Genomic DNA, 16143 nt, shown 5'->3' on the forward strand with positions numbered 1-16143 from the left:
TAGTTTGCGTATCAACCATGCATGTATATGTGATATTCATGCTTTGCATTGTATTTTCCTCGATATAAACTAGATATATGGATAGCTTTCGTGTGAAATGATTTTTGTAAAATCTGGGTAGCTGGGATTGTTTTCTTTCGTTAAAAGAGAAAAAAACTAGTTTTAGGAAGGGTTGATCGTCTCTTGTCTCAGGAAGGAGAAAGAGAGATGGATTTTTCTATGTGGGTATGGATTACCCGATTGTTTGTAACTATGTGTGAGGTTCTGGATTGCTCTATGGATATGATTGTTGTTATTTTCGATGATTCACCGTTTGGGAATCATCGGTTGTCATTTACTATGACTGGCCCATTTGAGTCATAGGTTGTATTGAATCGACGGTTGGGAATCTAGGAACTCACACATACAGAACCAACAGTTTTAAAAGAAAAACTAAATATGTATCTATAGTATTTTTGGAAATAACCGGTAATACGAGTATATATATATATATTACTATGCTTATCACGAGGGGATTTAGAAAAGGAATTGTGAATTCCTATAAAGAAGGAACTGTTGTTGCATTTCCGGAGACGGCAGTTCGCTCTAGGATTCCAATTGTGGCGTACACCTTTCGAGGTGGTGGGCCACCTTTAAAGAGATGCATCACTGGATGTAGTCCGAGAATTCCTTTTCTACTTTTCTAGATAACCATGTTTGTATGTGTCACGTTGTATGGTGCTTAGCTTGTGTGAGGTTACATGTTACCTCGATGAGGTTTAGACGCGAGGAGTGAGAGTTTAGTCCACTCCTAGATGTGTCGGGATCCCGGTCTCTGATCGTCCGAGCGGTTGACCACCGTAAGTTAGGTGATAGCCCGTATGGGGGTCATGGTCACAGGGCCCACCTGAGCCTTAAAAGCTTTAGGGATTTTGTGTGTACGAACACAATAATGACATTTTAGCTCCCTGCCAGTAAAATCAGGAAAACAACGGTGCATGGTTCACACTGGGAAGTACTGAATCGAGATATGCTTGTGACTAAGGCTGAGTACCAGTCGTACCCTCACCATTATAATAGGATGCAGCGGCCACAATAGTTGTATGATGATTGTGAAAACTCTATTTTGAATATTAAAGAAGCATGCCGATATGATTTATGCTAGTTAGTGATTTATTATATAGTCACGATATTTTGATTATTATTATGGAAAACCTGCATGTTTTAAATGTTTGCTATAAGTAGACTATTTATTGGTTATGTGCGTTTCTACTGGGCATAGTGTTTGCTCATCTTACATTAACATTTTAGCCGAGCCAGATGCGGAGGAGGCTTTCCCTACCCCTAGTGAGGATGGTTATGAGGATTTGGATGGTTTCCCCTATGCTTGACGAGGGGCAGAGTCAAGTTCATTTTGGGTTGTATAGAGTCTAGTTCATTCTTTGGTTGTATATATTGAGAGCTAGCTCATTTTGGATGTAATAACTGATGTATTGGAGTGTAGTTAATCTTAAACATTTTTGGATATGTATATGGACATCACTGTTGTGTATAAAGTTAAGATTTTACATATATATGGCTGTTAGAAGGGTATTATGCGATGTCCAGGTTTTATGACAGGTTTTCGTATACGAAACGTCGATTAAACAAAAGAAACTCCACCGAAATTTCAATAGAATTGGGATAGCGACCGCCTCGAGATTTATCTCCATGTCCTCGGGATGCGTGATGGGTCTCGGGGCGTTACATTGGTGAAGGAATTTATTCCAATGGACTCTATCTGTTAAAGTCAAATAAGAAGGCGTGTCAAGCTAGTGGTTTGCTTGAGAGTCGCATTTTGCATAAAAGACTTGGGCACCCATCTAGTCATGTCCAGTCAAATTTATTTCCGCATGTTTCTATAAACTCTAATGATGTTTGTGAATTTTGTCAATTTTCTAAACAAACTCATTTACCGTTCCCAAATTCGCATTCTATGTCTAATAAATTGTTTGAGTTAATTCACTCTGATTTATGGGGACCTGCTCTTGTTAATTCTTATGATGGCCATAAGTATTTTGTGTTGTTTATTGATGATAAATCTCGTGCTACATGGCTATATTTGTTGAAATCAAAGATTGAGGTTGTGAATGTTTTCAAGGATTTTCATAATATGATTACTAATCAGTTTGTTGGAAAAATCAAGACTTTTAGATCTGACAATGGCACTGAGTTTTGCAAAGGTGTGTTACCTGAGTACCTTCGTAGCCAGGGGATAATTCATCAAACTAGCTGTGTTGGCACACCTCAGCAGAATGGCGTGGCTGAAAGAAAGAACAGACACATTTTGGAGACCACTCGTGCTCTTATGTTGGGCATAAATGTTCCTAAGCAATACTGGTCTCATGGCGCCTTAACTGCTGCTTATTTGATTAATCGTCTTCCCAGTCGGGTTCTTGGTTTTAAATCTCCATTGGAAGTGCTCAAATCTAGGCCGCTGGATAAGAATGTGTTAGTTTGTTTAATTAAGTAAACTAAAATTATAATCATATAACTACTAAATGAAAGAGATACAATCAACGCTACTATGACAGAGAATCATGTTGGTTAAGCCCCAAACATACACCACTGTAGGATATCTTATCTGTATACACAAATAACCTTTTACCTAATATACAAAGGAAAGAACGTAAGAAATTGCCAAGCAAAAAAAAATGTAAGAAATTAGACCTATGGAGAGATGCATTGATGGTGTTGAATCTGTGTTCTACATAATTTGAAATGTCTAGTGGAAAAACTTCAGGCTAATATGAATGAACTGATTAGCATTTGTAACTAGAACAAACCATGCATGCAGATACAATCGATAAAATTTATCCCACTAGAAGATAAAATTTAAAGTAGAATCCCATCTGCATATTTTTTAGAAGTATTAAATATCGTATGATATTTAAAACTTAAGGCTGCCTTCTGATCCAATACCTTCTTATGAGTGAGCTGTTTCTAATTTCAACTCTCTATGCAGTAAGCACTAAGGAGTTTGTTTTTATGTGTATGATCCGACCCCCTAACAATATGACGAGTTTAAGTATTTCAATCCCTTGATCTCATCCTTGAGGTAAACTTGTTATGACTTGGAATCACATTTAACTTCTAGAGCAAATATGTTATTACGATTGTCGTCATCCAAGTTGATTGAAAAGTTCGGAAGACAATAGATACTACACATACTGAGACATACTAGCCGATACATCATTAGGCTGGGCCACCCAATTACTTGTATCATTGTATGAGTCCCACAAGCATGTCCTACTTGACTGATCGAAAGCCAGTAGGGCACTACTAAAAAAAAGACTTGTCATGATGGCTGTTTTTTTTTTCTATCTTGACGGTTTTGTTGAAAACTTGATCCGCGATAAGTGTTTACAGTGATTTTTATGGCCGGTTGTTTGCATCTTTGTATGGTCGTGTATGGAGTAGGTGTCAAGAAAATATTGAGATTTTATGACGAGTTTTCTAAAACCGTCAGTTAGACCATTTTTATTATGACGGCTTTGCCTAATCTATGACGTTATTAAGAGAAGCGTCAAGAAAATTTATGACACATTTTATGTTAACCGTCATGGGCTTTCTGTTTTTCACGTTTTTTGCTTTCGGGAGTCAAGCCACTAAGCCACGAGAGTCAACAGACCACTCACGGTCTCACCAGAAAAGAAGAGATACATGAAAAAAGAATGGAAAAAAAGAAAAGAAAAGAATTAAGTTCCCACACAATATTGTGCCTCTCTTCTCGAAACCGATTTTTGTCCCTCCTCTACCATTCTCTCGAAACACTAGCTAATAAGCCTCCTTTTCTAGGGTTAGCTAAATAACTTGAAGAGTTCATTAAAACGAGACAGCCGCGAAGCTTGTCTATTCAGATCTAGTAATAAACTAATAGTAACTTCTCCTTTCTTGCTGCCATGTCAAAGAATCCTCCTTTCTTTCTTGAACATTTCTCTCTTCGAATCGTTCGTAAATTTCTCTGAAATCTCGGAGCAAAGGAACCCTCTTTCTCCTAATACGAACAAAACAAGAAACAACTACTTGGGATCGAAAATCTAGCTTTGGATTCGAATGAGATTCACATTGAAGTATTGCCATGTCAAACATTCCATCTCCTTATTTTCTTTCTTACTTTTTTTTTTTTTTTTTTTTTTGACTAAGTGGTTTTTCTTTGTAGGTCTTTTATTAGTGGTGAGAAATTTTCATTATCAATGAGTGATTCGTAATTGTTCTCTTCATCAATTGTTACCTGTTGTTGCTGATTTATCCTTGTGATGATATAAAATTTAAGGTAATTCAATTTCTTTTATCGATCTTTTATTTCTCAATGTTTCAGATCTGTTTTATATTAGAATTTGTGTTTTTTCTGTTTACGTTAGCATTATAACTATGAATCAATCAAGTTTGTTGTAACTGTGTTAGATATGCTTTACTTGAATTTGAATTGCTTCAATCTGGCATTGAGCTTCTCTGTCCTGTGTGTCTTCTTGCTAAAATATTTGTTGTCATCAATTGAACCTTTAATGTGGACACGTATGGAGTTGATACTTGATTATTGAAATTAAACTATCAGTTTTATATGATAGTTGATGTAAGATTAGCATTTCAACCATTGTGCGTGCAGTGGCTTCTTTACCCCAGTTGCATCATAGCTTTAGAAGGTACAATGTACTAAATGCTAATGTTTAACTGTTTGTTAAGATGCTTAGGAAAGCTTTCACTTGGTATTGGTTATGTGCATGCATGTTAGCTATTCAACTACCTATAAGAAAAACTATAGATTGTATGTATGTTGTTGACATGTTAAGTGTTATAGACTTCGTTGGATTGCAATAGATTTTTTTGTAAGACTTGAATTGGGATGTTATGTTGTTGTAGTGAATTTAGAGAGTGAAGAACACTGCTGAATATAGTAGACAACAAGGAAACAAAGCACTGGCTGACATAAGGAAGAAATACTTGCTCATTTGGTAAGAAGCTTATCAAATTTATTGTTTAGTGAATGGGTAATATATATGAAGGTAGCTTGGTGATGTTTCTACATAATACCTATTCTTTTACTTTCCTTTTAGTAGTGTTTAGAAGCTTGCAATAAGTGAGAATTGCAATCTATAGTTATTTGATGTAGTTCTTATGAACATTTGAATTCAGTGGAATTAGAAACAAATACCAAGGAGTATGATATGGTACTGGAAGCAAGTTTTAGCTTGTATAATATAATGCTTGGGGTGCGGTTCTATATTGTTTAGGGATATATAATATATCACAGCAAGTGTTCGGGTGTTGTTCTATATTGTACAGACCATGTAGAAACCATTAGACTTAGCTACCATCTGTAAATGTTTGGACTATTGTATGTGAGGGTTTTAAGTGATTGATTGATATGTAGGTACGACTAAATGATATAATTGTGGATGGTAGTTCTGATTTTAGTAGTTGGAAGTGGATAGAAGATGTTTAGTATTCCATATATGTCAGAGGAGTGAAGATGGCCTGGCAGAGGCTGGCAGTGGCTTGAGGGATGACCTTTAGCAGCATAGGATTTAGTTTATGCTAAATATAAGGGTAGAATGCTAATTAGAATATTGGTAGCATTTAATATTTCATTCTTATCGTTATACTCACTAGTATATTCCATATTTCTAAACGGTAAATAAATATCATTACAAGTGGATAATTCTTAAATTTTTAATAATGTATACATGGTTTCTAGGAGCTAATGAGGGGGTATAGTTTGTTATTTGGATTGAGCGGCTATAAGGAAACGTGCGAAGGTAGGAACCTACATAACCAATATATGGTCTGCTTATTTTCATGCATGTTTTGTTTGTTTAAATTAGTAAAAGATAGTTTGATTATTGAGCCATGTATATATATGTGGTACTAGCTCATGTTTCGCATGAATATGCTTTTCTTTAGACTTGTATTGACACCACTAATTGCAAACTAGGTTGTCTTGGGAACTCTTAGAGGTTTGTTGAAGTTCACCTGGGGCATTGGAGTTCACTTGGATCCATGTACAAGGCCGTTGTAAGTTGAATTGAAAGACTTACATAGTTAGTTACATATGATTCAGAAAATGGTTCATTCGATCGATGAAGGAAAGTGACAGGCCGAAGTCTAAGTTTTGGACGGCAATTTAATTTTTTTTTTAGGATATGTGTTCAAATGTAGGAAAATAAAATGTATTTTAGATCATTGAATGCTATGATCTTGTTATTGACAATATTTACAAAATGATTGAGAATTGAAGTTTATTCTACACTGTTATGGTATGGTTTTAGTTTATGGTAATGAGCATAACAACTGTAAAGGTTTACAATATGGGAATTGCATTTTTGTTTTTATTTTTAATTTTAATTTTTTAATTTTTTTTTGAAAAATCATAAACTTGTTATGACGTTTGTAGTATAAATGTCATTAAGCGAATTATATCTTGACGCCTTTTGCCATTAAATCATGACAGGTTTATGAAAAAAAATGTCATAAACAATGTCTCTTTATGACGTTTTTGAACTAATTTCACACATTAAAAAGGGATTTTTCTTGACATTTCAACTGAAACTGTCATGAACTTTATGATGGTTTTGGTAGACTTTTTATGACACCCCCAATAATGATGGCTATTTTTTCAATTAGAAAGTGTCATTATATGTATTTCATGACATTTTTTAGCTGTCATTAAATGTCTCTTTTTTAGTAGTGGGGGTTTGTAAATTTTATTTCTTAGTTTAAAGATATATAATTGTCATTTGACTGTACTAAGTTACTAACTTAAAGCACAAGTAGGAGTTGCCAGTTGGTGAAACGCAAGCTAAGAGAAAGATGTGTGTATCATCTTCACGGCCATAATTTGGTTTTAATTATGATCACATAAGAAATTAAAGGTAACATACCTCTTCAGCAAACACATCAAAAGGTTTCTGCCCATCCAAAACCATTGTAGCACAGACAAAAACTACTTTTGAAATCTTTTTTGGGCAGCACTCCAAAGCATATGAGATGCTTGCACCTCCACAACTGTGACCAACCAAAATAACCTAAGGAAGAACTGCAGATATCACACTATTGTCCAAAAGGATTACAACCAAAATATATGAAACAATAATCTAGATCACACCATCACTAGCACACTCACACCTTTTCTTCTTCAGGTAAGTTATGTAAATAATCAATCAGGGGCTTAGCGTAATCAGCCAAGGTTGATATACTGTCTGTATCTGTTCGATCGATCCTGGATCCCAAAAGATCCATGGCAGTGGGAATCAGACTTGCTTCCTCCAGCAGAGCAACAGTCTTATACCAACACCATGCTCCAAACCCTTCTCCATGAACAAGAACAAATTTCTTTGTCTGCAAGTTCTCAAAGATTACAGCGTCAAAACCCCCTAGAACTTGACCAAAGATTGAGAATTTGAGAAAAATAATTCGAAATGAATAGAAAGATAGAGAGAGTACTTGATTGAAAAACATGTATCAACGTTGGTTCGCGAAACTTTATGTTTGTTATTTTCGAACAAACATTAATTAACTTTATTTATTAATTCGAACATCAATCAAAAGGAGTAGGACCAGCACGAAGTGAAAACATCGACTTTCTCAAATCTTCAGAGTTTTTTTTCTTCTCCAGATCTCCCTTAATTTTTTGCTTTCCCTTTCAACTATAAGGGTCGTGAGGAATCCATAGGAAGAGAGAGAGAGAGAGAAAGTTGAAGAGAATTAACTAGTTAGGGTTTACGAGAGAGAAAGAGAGAGAGAGAGAACAGAAAGGGGCATGACCAAAATTTCCCCGCTACCTATTTTTCGTTATTTCATTTTTTTTTTGTTTGATATTTTTTTTGGTTTTCTTTCTTTTTGTTTCGATTTTATTTTTTTATTATTGGTTTACTAACGGATACAAACGTAGTGTGACCAAATTATTAAAAATAATAAAAAATATCATTCTAGATGTTTTCTAACGATTGCTCCCATTACCATCGGATATATCCGTGACACAGTAAATAATAGTTATAACTGTTACTTATGTAAAATTGGCTCCGTTAGAAAATGACAGTTTTAGTGTAGTGCATAAGTGAGGAGTCTATTGATAGTTCAATTCTTAGTGAGGAGTATATTGATTTTGTTTTTTTTTTTGTTAAGTTTTTGACGGTTTAATTGAATGTCATTTTTATTTGTTAAGTTGTTGACGATTTAAGTGAAAGCGAAAATGGTCCAACTCAGCTGGTGCCCAAAAAATTGTGAGAAGGTTGACGGTTTATTCTATTGCTAATTTGACTGTTTTAGAAACACCATCATATTTTCTTGATGCTTGTGTCATACACGACATAATGTTGCAACAACTGTCATAAAATTATTATATTTTCTTGACGCTTGTCTTATACACGACATAATATTGCAACAGCCGTCATAAATTTATTATATTTTCTTGATGCATGTCTTATACACGACATAATGTTGCAACAACTGTCATAAATTTATTATATTTTCTTGATGCTTGTGTCATACACGACATAATGTTGCAACAGCCGTCATAAATTTATTATATTTTCTTGACGCTTGTGTCATACACGACATAATGTTTCAACAGCCGTCATAAATTTATTATATTTTCTTAACGCTTATGTCATACATGACATAATGTTGCAATAGCCGTCATAAAAATAATACTAAAACACCTATCTTGACGATTTTTAACAAAGCCGTCAAGATAGATAAAAACCAAGTGTCATAATATGTCATTTTTTTAGTAGTGGATAAATGTTTAACTTATCCCACAATTTCTTCAAATTCCTAAGGTGTTCTGTAAAAGTTTTCTCACTTTGTTGCAAAACACTTATTGCAAGTTGAAGTTCAAACACACATGCATAATTGTTCTGGTTTCCGTATAAATCTTCAATTGAATCCCACATCTCATTTGCAGAATTAGAGAAAGTAAATATTCCAGCAATAGTTGACTCCATCGAATTGAGCAACCAAGATCGAACAAGCTGATAATTGGAAACCCAATTCTCATATTCGGCATCATTAATGGTAGGACACACCTTTGTACCATTAACAAATCTCAATTTTCTCTTGCCACCCAGAGATAGCGAAACAACCATAGACCAATGTATATAGTTTGTTCCATTCAAAAGAATTGATGACAGCTTCCAACCGGGATTAAAATCAATCTCTGTTGTAACAGCAGACTTTGGATCTGGTTTTGGATCTGTCATAGTGTTTTGTTTGTTTAGGTTGGTTTAGAGGAGAGATTAAGAGCTCTGCCCTGATACCATGTAGAATTTAACACCTAATTAAAGAGACAAAACACAATGATTTATAGTGGTTCGGTGCCAATGCAGTGATCTACGTCCACGGGAGAAGAAATGTTTTATTGCTTGGTTGATTTAGGTTTGTGTTACAGAGTTGTTTATATAGCACAACATGAGTGCATATTCGTGTCTATGGTTTCTAAAAGAATTAGAGACTTTCCTTTATAGAACACATACAAATCTAACAAATCTCTGTCAAAACCGACTAGGGCACTCCCCACGTTCAAATTAGTCTTGCTCAAGGTGCGACCCACGCTCTTGTCTTAACGAACCTCCAGGCGATTGAGCGCGTCCCGCCCTTGACTTTGCCAGGCCAACAGCGCGACCCGCGCCTTCTCTTACTTCTCCCATAGATAACAATTGCTACAACAAAGCTGAGGCATGGAGAAGGTCGCCTCTTTAAGGTTGTTTACCATCTGTTATTCCTGTGCAAACAGCCACGATAGTACAATCTCCAATGCTAACTGCACTTTGCACTTAAACAATGAAGGAAAAGAACAACAAAACTGATTTTATGATTACCCAAAATAGTAGTATAGAAATTAGATCGCCGACTGAATGAGATTTATATTGTCGTGGCTGCACGGCTTGAGTGTTTATTTGATTGTGTTCCACCACACGCCACCCCACATGATATCTAGTTGTATTCAAATAACATAACAAGCTCCCCTCCCATCCCCTCTTATTTTAATAAACAAAACCATCAATATCAGTTCCAATTGCCCTATGTTATGCATATAATGAAGGTGTCTATGAGTTTTAAACCTTTACACAGTGAAAATTATTCAAAGTTGCTCTCCAAAGTTCTTGAACCACCAAACATGTAGTGTCAAAGAACAGTAGTTGCATTGGCAATAGTCGAAACTATGCCCCACGTACACAGCGGTACATTGCCGCACAACAAAAGCTAGGTTCATAACATAGCAGAATTAACTGGCTCCAAAATAGAGCTGATGAAAAGCTCAAAGGAGTTAATATACGAGAATAGATAACACAAACCATATATCACCACCAATATATGCACAGCCAGAAATAGTCCAACCAAACCAAAGAGCCTAAAAATCTACAAGAACTGGGTCCAAAACCAGGGCCACCATGAAGCTCATTATTACACTCCAATGGTAGACCACAAAACACATACTTGAAAGAGCAAATACACCTACAAATAAAATAAAACACACGCCATAATGAAACCAAAGACCAAAATATCGATATTGGTGAATATATCAGTGTACCCAAAAACTGATATATATCGAATATATCTATTGTTTTTGTAACCAGTCTAAATTATTTAAAATATTGAAAATATTGGATATATAATATCGGAAATATATTGGAAATATTAGATTTATATTAAAAGATGGTCAAAAAATCAAATGATATATATCATAAACATCATATATATCAATTATATTGGTGATATAAAATTTTATATCGGAAATTTCAATATATATCGAAAAAAAAAATTCAATATTTGATAGATATATATCAAAAATATCGATATCGGTGTACCAAAAAAACAATATATATCGGCCATATTTTGGTGCTTGAATGAAAACAAAAAATGGATCATCTTCCACTCTCCAGCTCACAACAGCCACACATTGAACCACTTTAGGAATAGCATTCGAACATTCCTCTCTCTCTCGACAGTGATGCATAGAGATAGCAGCAATCTCCACTCCTTGCTTCACCATGTATCCTTCTACACTCCAATCGGAGCTCTTAAGATTGCAACACCACAACCTATCAACCTGAGCAAGACAAGAAACATTCTTCAAATATTTAAAGGAGAAACATAGAGATAGTACAGTGGAGACGAACAACAGAAGCTCCTCTTCCAAATTTTGATTGTACCGTGAGAAAATGCACCCTCCAATGCAAGACCTCCATACACAATATTGCTCGTCTCCAAACCGGACATCTCCACACAAAAAAACACCAGCAGCGCCATTGGCTTTCACAACCTTTCCATCCCCACTCCTTTGCTTTCTTCCTCTCTTTCTTTCTTTTCTTCCAATCAATCTTTTTCTTTTTCTTCTTTCTCTTCTTCTTCCACCAAACCTGGACAACCCACCACTCTACATATATGGGGCAAAACTTAGAAAGGATTTTGGTGTGTTTTTTTGTAGCGGGGTGCGTCAAGCCATTAAGGTTCATCGGCATAGACGATTGCCGGAACTGGTAGTACTCATCCATCCATGGTGGAGGGATTAAAAGCCCCAAAAACTTCGACAAGATATTTTTTTTTTCCATTAAAGACAAATAGAAATCGAAAGATTTCAAATTTCTCACCGTAAGAGTTAGGCCTTGCACCTGCATCTTTCCGTCATCAAGCTCCAGATTTGTCGGCACCTGATTATCCTTTTCTTCCTCCAATTCATCGACAAAATAAAAAAGACCAGAATTGTTTCCTCTAAAATGAAAGTGGGGAGATTGAAACCCTTTCCCATCAGTCCACTCTTTTCAACATTGGTAATCAAGTTCTTGGTCACCCCATAGAGTTCCTCTTCATCTGTACAGAGATCCAAGGCGTTGTAGACCTCAAGATATGTTTCGACTTCATCAACGGAGTCGAGATCTATTTCTTCATCTTCTAGGAAACCAAATATGGGTATCTTCTTCCTACTATTTTGGCTGGCTTACAACTACTAACGTTATCTGTTGCTTTTTGTGTCCCTTTAAATGTTGGTACATCTTAAAAGAAATGGCAACCTCTTAGCAATCCTCAGAGCCCTAAAAGATTATGGTGGTAGAGTGGTAGTTGTTAGAGCATTTGCAATGCATGTGATAGTTTTCCCCCCCTCTATCACCGCCACCTCATCACTTTTCACTCTCCTTTTCACCAATCCGGTGAAAAACAAGGTGAAGTTGTGCAATGCAGAGGTGATAAAAAAATACTTCGGACGGGATGTTGGATTCCGTCTGGAGGTTTTTTATACGAAACGGAATGTAACATCTCGTCTGATATTTTATAACGAGACGGGATGTAACATCCCGTTGATGGCTCAATATCAACAGACGCGAACAGGCTCCATTTTCACTTCATTTTCAGCCAAAATTCCGATTTTGTAGCCTCCATTAACAACCTTTTAACACAAATTTCCATTCATAATGACTTCTCCACCCCCAACCCATCCCCACCAACCTCACCACATGAAGAGCATTAAGATGGTTTGGAAATGTTAAAATTTCCAAAAAAGGGGCAAAAGATCGTCGTCGAGAACGCGTAAATGTGGGCGAGGAGGACTAAATTGAACTTGGGTTTAATTTTCTACCGCGTGCGGAAATCGAGGAACACCCACCATTAAGCGTCAACATCGGTCCGACACGTAGCAAATCGAGTGTATGAGTCTCAAGTAAGTTTTGATTTTTTTATGTTAATTATTATTATTTATGTTAGTTTATATCAAGTTTGTTGTTGTGTAATTAGTTTGAATTTGTCGCATTATTTAAAAAAAAAATAGTTGTAATTATATCGTATTCGTGTTTGTTGAATGTAGGAAGTACACTTATGAAAAGTCGTTGTGCACTTTCAAATGTTCAGGTCGTGGTGGCGTTGTATGAAATAAAAAACGGATCCTAATTTTGTCACGGTTTCCGATATTATATCCGCCACACTATTTGGGAGTTTTTAAATTCTAATTTGGGACAAAATGATCAGGCGTTGTTGTTTGGGATAGTTGAGCAGTGGTGGCAAACTACCCACACATTCCATTTCCCCATGGGGTGAGCTTGGGATTACCCTCTTGATTTCATAATGCTCACGGGTATCCCAATTGGTTATGGAGATGCCGTTCCTTTTGATGAAACTTTAGAGGTTTTACTACGGCGATGAGTTTCTTTTTGAAGGTTTTGATTTGGTTGAAGATGATGAAAGCAAGACGAAGTTTTGAGATTATCGGTGAAAGCGGTTTAAGGGAGGAGCTATAAATATGAGTTGGTTTACTTGAAATATTTGAATAGACTCAAGGAGAAGCGAGAAAAGACTATCATATTGGTGAGAGTCGATCCACGAGTATGTCACGTGCCTTCCTCTTCTACTTTGTTGGTGCGGTATTATTTGGATATCCGATAGTTATTTTACGATCGGTGGATGGCATTTGTCTCGGGCGTAGAGAGGATGTGGGATTATGGACCGGGTCAATCCATCTTGGCATACCTTTACTGGATTGGCTAGACCCTTAGATTGAGGCGAAAGCTAAAAGGCAATTTGTGCGGCTTTGTTTGGATTATACCGGTAAGTCTTATTTATTAAGTTATTGTTTCATTTCATTTATTTATCTAATTATTAATGTTGACATGTTTATATATATATTGATATTGTATTTTATCTATTGATGACAAGATTGGTGGTACGAACATTTTCGTGTGATGCATCTTGTGTTGAAGAGGTTGGAAGAGGATGAGACTCATGACTGATTCCACGATTCAAGCATGGGGGGGCTTCATCAGAAAGGAGGGGGGTATGGGGACCTATCGCGATAATATTCATAACACTCGGCCGCCAGATTGAGCTTTTAGGAGCTAGTCGAATTGAGTGGCAACCCTAAAGTCGAAGTCCTTCATCTTTTCGGACCCCTTTACGCGGATATTCCGGATGTTCCAGAGAACACCGAAAGTACCGTAGACTATCATATATGTGTCATAGAGCAAGGTTTCTTTCTCGGCGAACGAATGATACTTATAGGGTCGGGCCACGTGATGGTACCTTGGGGGACGGATGTTGGCGGCAAGTATCCGGAGAGATTGTTATACCTTACCCACCACCTATAGATATATGACTCGATATTCTTCCCGGCCGTTCTTTCACACTATAGAGCAAACCCAAATGAGTGCGACGATCGCCTTTCGCTTTTTACGGCGACTATGACTTATATTGAAGAGGGTTGGTCGAGGGTCTCTTTGCTAGGTCTATTAGGCACCAATTTTGAAGGTTACTGCGTTATGACCGGCATTCATTTTTGAAGGGGTTGCCGATCCGCATTGAGTGTTTCATGATATTCGGATGCCGGGAAAGGAGTGGAGTGATATTTGATGATGATGACCTTTGGCATTGAGCATGATTTTACTCAAGGGCAAGATATGAGAATACCTATTCCACCAAGAAATGCCGCGATGGTAGCAGATTTGTCGGTCTGATACCAAAGTTAGCCGAGGTTAGTATGATTTGAATTTATTTATGATTTGTTATTATTAGTATTCACTATAACCCCTAACTTGCATTTGTTTTGTTAAACATGATGAAGTAAGGTCGAGCTCTTAACTACTGACTCTCCGGTTATGCCATGCGTGAGTCCTTCATGGAGTCCTCTCGTCGCAGTTTTGAGTACTTACAAGAAGAACGTAATCGAACTTTGCAGCTTCAGAGACGTGTGCAAGAGTTGGAGAATGCTGGAAGTGGAGTACCTTAAGCTCAAGCTCAACCAGAGAGGCGACAACGACGTAGGGGGGAGAGCTCTTCGACCGAGCCTTCTCGTAGGGGGAGGAGGTCTCAGTAGATATTTTTTTGTAGTTTGTAATAACTGTGCGCCATTACTTGTCTTATGGCGTTTGGAATTGTTGTTTGTAATGAATTTTTGATTAGCAGGTTTTTCTTTGATGAGTTTTGGATATGAATATGTCATTAAACAAAGGAGGTTATGTCCAATTTTTTTAGAAATTATAAGTTAGTTTTTTACCGAAGTTTACGTGTTAGACTTGGGTGTTGTTCATGATTGTTGTTTGTCTTATTTATTATTTTCAAAGTATATTAGCAGGTGTTTTTATATGAATATGTCAATAAAACAAATGAGGTTATGGCAAAAAAAAAAAAATTAAAATTTATAAGTTCAGTATGTTTCAAAAATGGAACATTCGTTTCGCTCGTTTCACATTCGTTTCACTCGTTTCACATTTGTTTCACTCATTTCCTGTCTTTGTTGAAACATAAAATTTTTAGTTTGGAATATCACTCATTTTTGTAGGTGGTTTGGTTATGACAGGAATAGTGTATGGGGATACCGAGACGGAATGTAACATCCCGTCTGGTTTTTATAGACCGAGACGGAATGTAACATCCCGTCTGGTTTTTAAGCACTTCTCACTGCACATTTTACTATTCCAAACAATGGAATTATGGATGGGGATGGTGGCCCATTTGGAATTATTGAGGGTACATTTGGATAGACATTTGGATACAATGTGTTGTCACTTGGAGAGTGAACAAAAATCTAATAAAATGTGTTGTCAATTGGTAAGTGGAGCAAAATCGAAGTATCACATGTGACCTTATCATATGTGACCTTACCTTTCATATTTCGTTTTACTCTTCTTTCTTTTAGATCAAACAAACAACACAGCCATCTTCTTCCCCACAACCAAGCTAAAAATAGAAAAAATGTCTAGAGAAGAAAGAATTGCATATAACCAAAGGTTATGGGGAGGATCTAGTAGTAATAGTTCGTCTTCTGGTTTCACCGGGTCGCCTTACGGGTACTTCAACAAGATGACTACATGGAAAGAGTAAGAGATGAGCATAATGATATGATGAGGTGAAGGAGGAGGAGGAGGTTGCGGTTATTATCCATTTGGGGCATTAATGACTCAGCAGCCATTGAAATTGAAGATGTGGATACGCATAAACGCCGTGGATGTGAAGCGGCGAGAGTACACGCGTTTAGAGATGGTGGTGATTTCAAGAAACAAAAGATAATGAGGGATTACTTCACAACACCTTGTAGGTGGCCTCCTCATAAGTTTAGACGAAGGTACAGGATGACAAGAGAGCTTTTTATGTATATGTTGCATACCGTTGCATCACTCGACGATTACTTTAAAGACAAGGTGG

At 36.6% G+C, this 16143-nt stretch overlaps 2 long non-coding RNA genes across 2 annotated transcripts; one reads left to right on the top strand and one right to left on the bottom strand.

Annotated features, from left to right (window-relative positions):
* The first annotated feature begins 4179 nt into the window (after positions 1 to 4179).
* Positions 4180 to 6205, top strand: LOC147488215 (uncharacterized). The gene is made up of 4 exons (XR_015200817.1): positions 4180 to 4294; positions 4882 to 4973; positions 5717 to 5777; positions 5954 to 6205. It is a non-coding gene; the product is annotated as an uncharacterized LOC147488215 (long non-coding RNA).
* A 4560-nt stretch (positions 6206 to 10765) lies between these two features.
* On the bottom strand, positions 10766 to 12023 carry LOC147488216 (uncharacterized). Its single transcript, XR_015202204.1, has 2 exons — positions 11172 to 12023; positions 10766 to 11068 (listed from the first exon to the last, which is right to left on the bottom strand). It is a non-coding gene; the product is annotated as an uncharacterized LOC147488216 (long non-coding RNA).
* Between the last annotated feature and the right edge of the window lie 4120 nt (positions 12024 to 16143).

Source organism: Coptis chinensis, chromosome 7, assembly GCF_015680905.1.
Source record: "Coptis chinensis isolate HL-2020 chromosome 7, ASM1568090v1, whole genome shotgun sequence".
NCBI lineage: Eukaryota > Viridiplantae > Streptophyta > Magnoliopsida > Ranunculales > Ranunculaceae > Coptis > Coptis chinensis.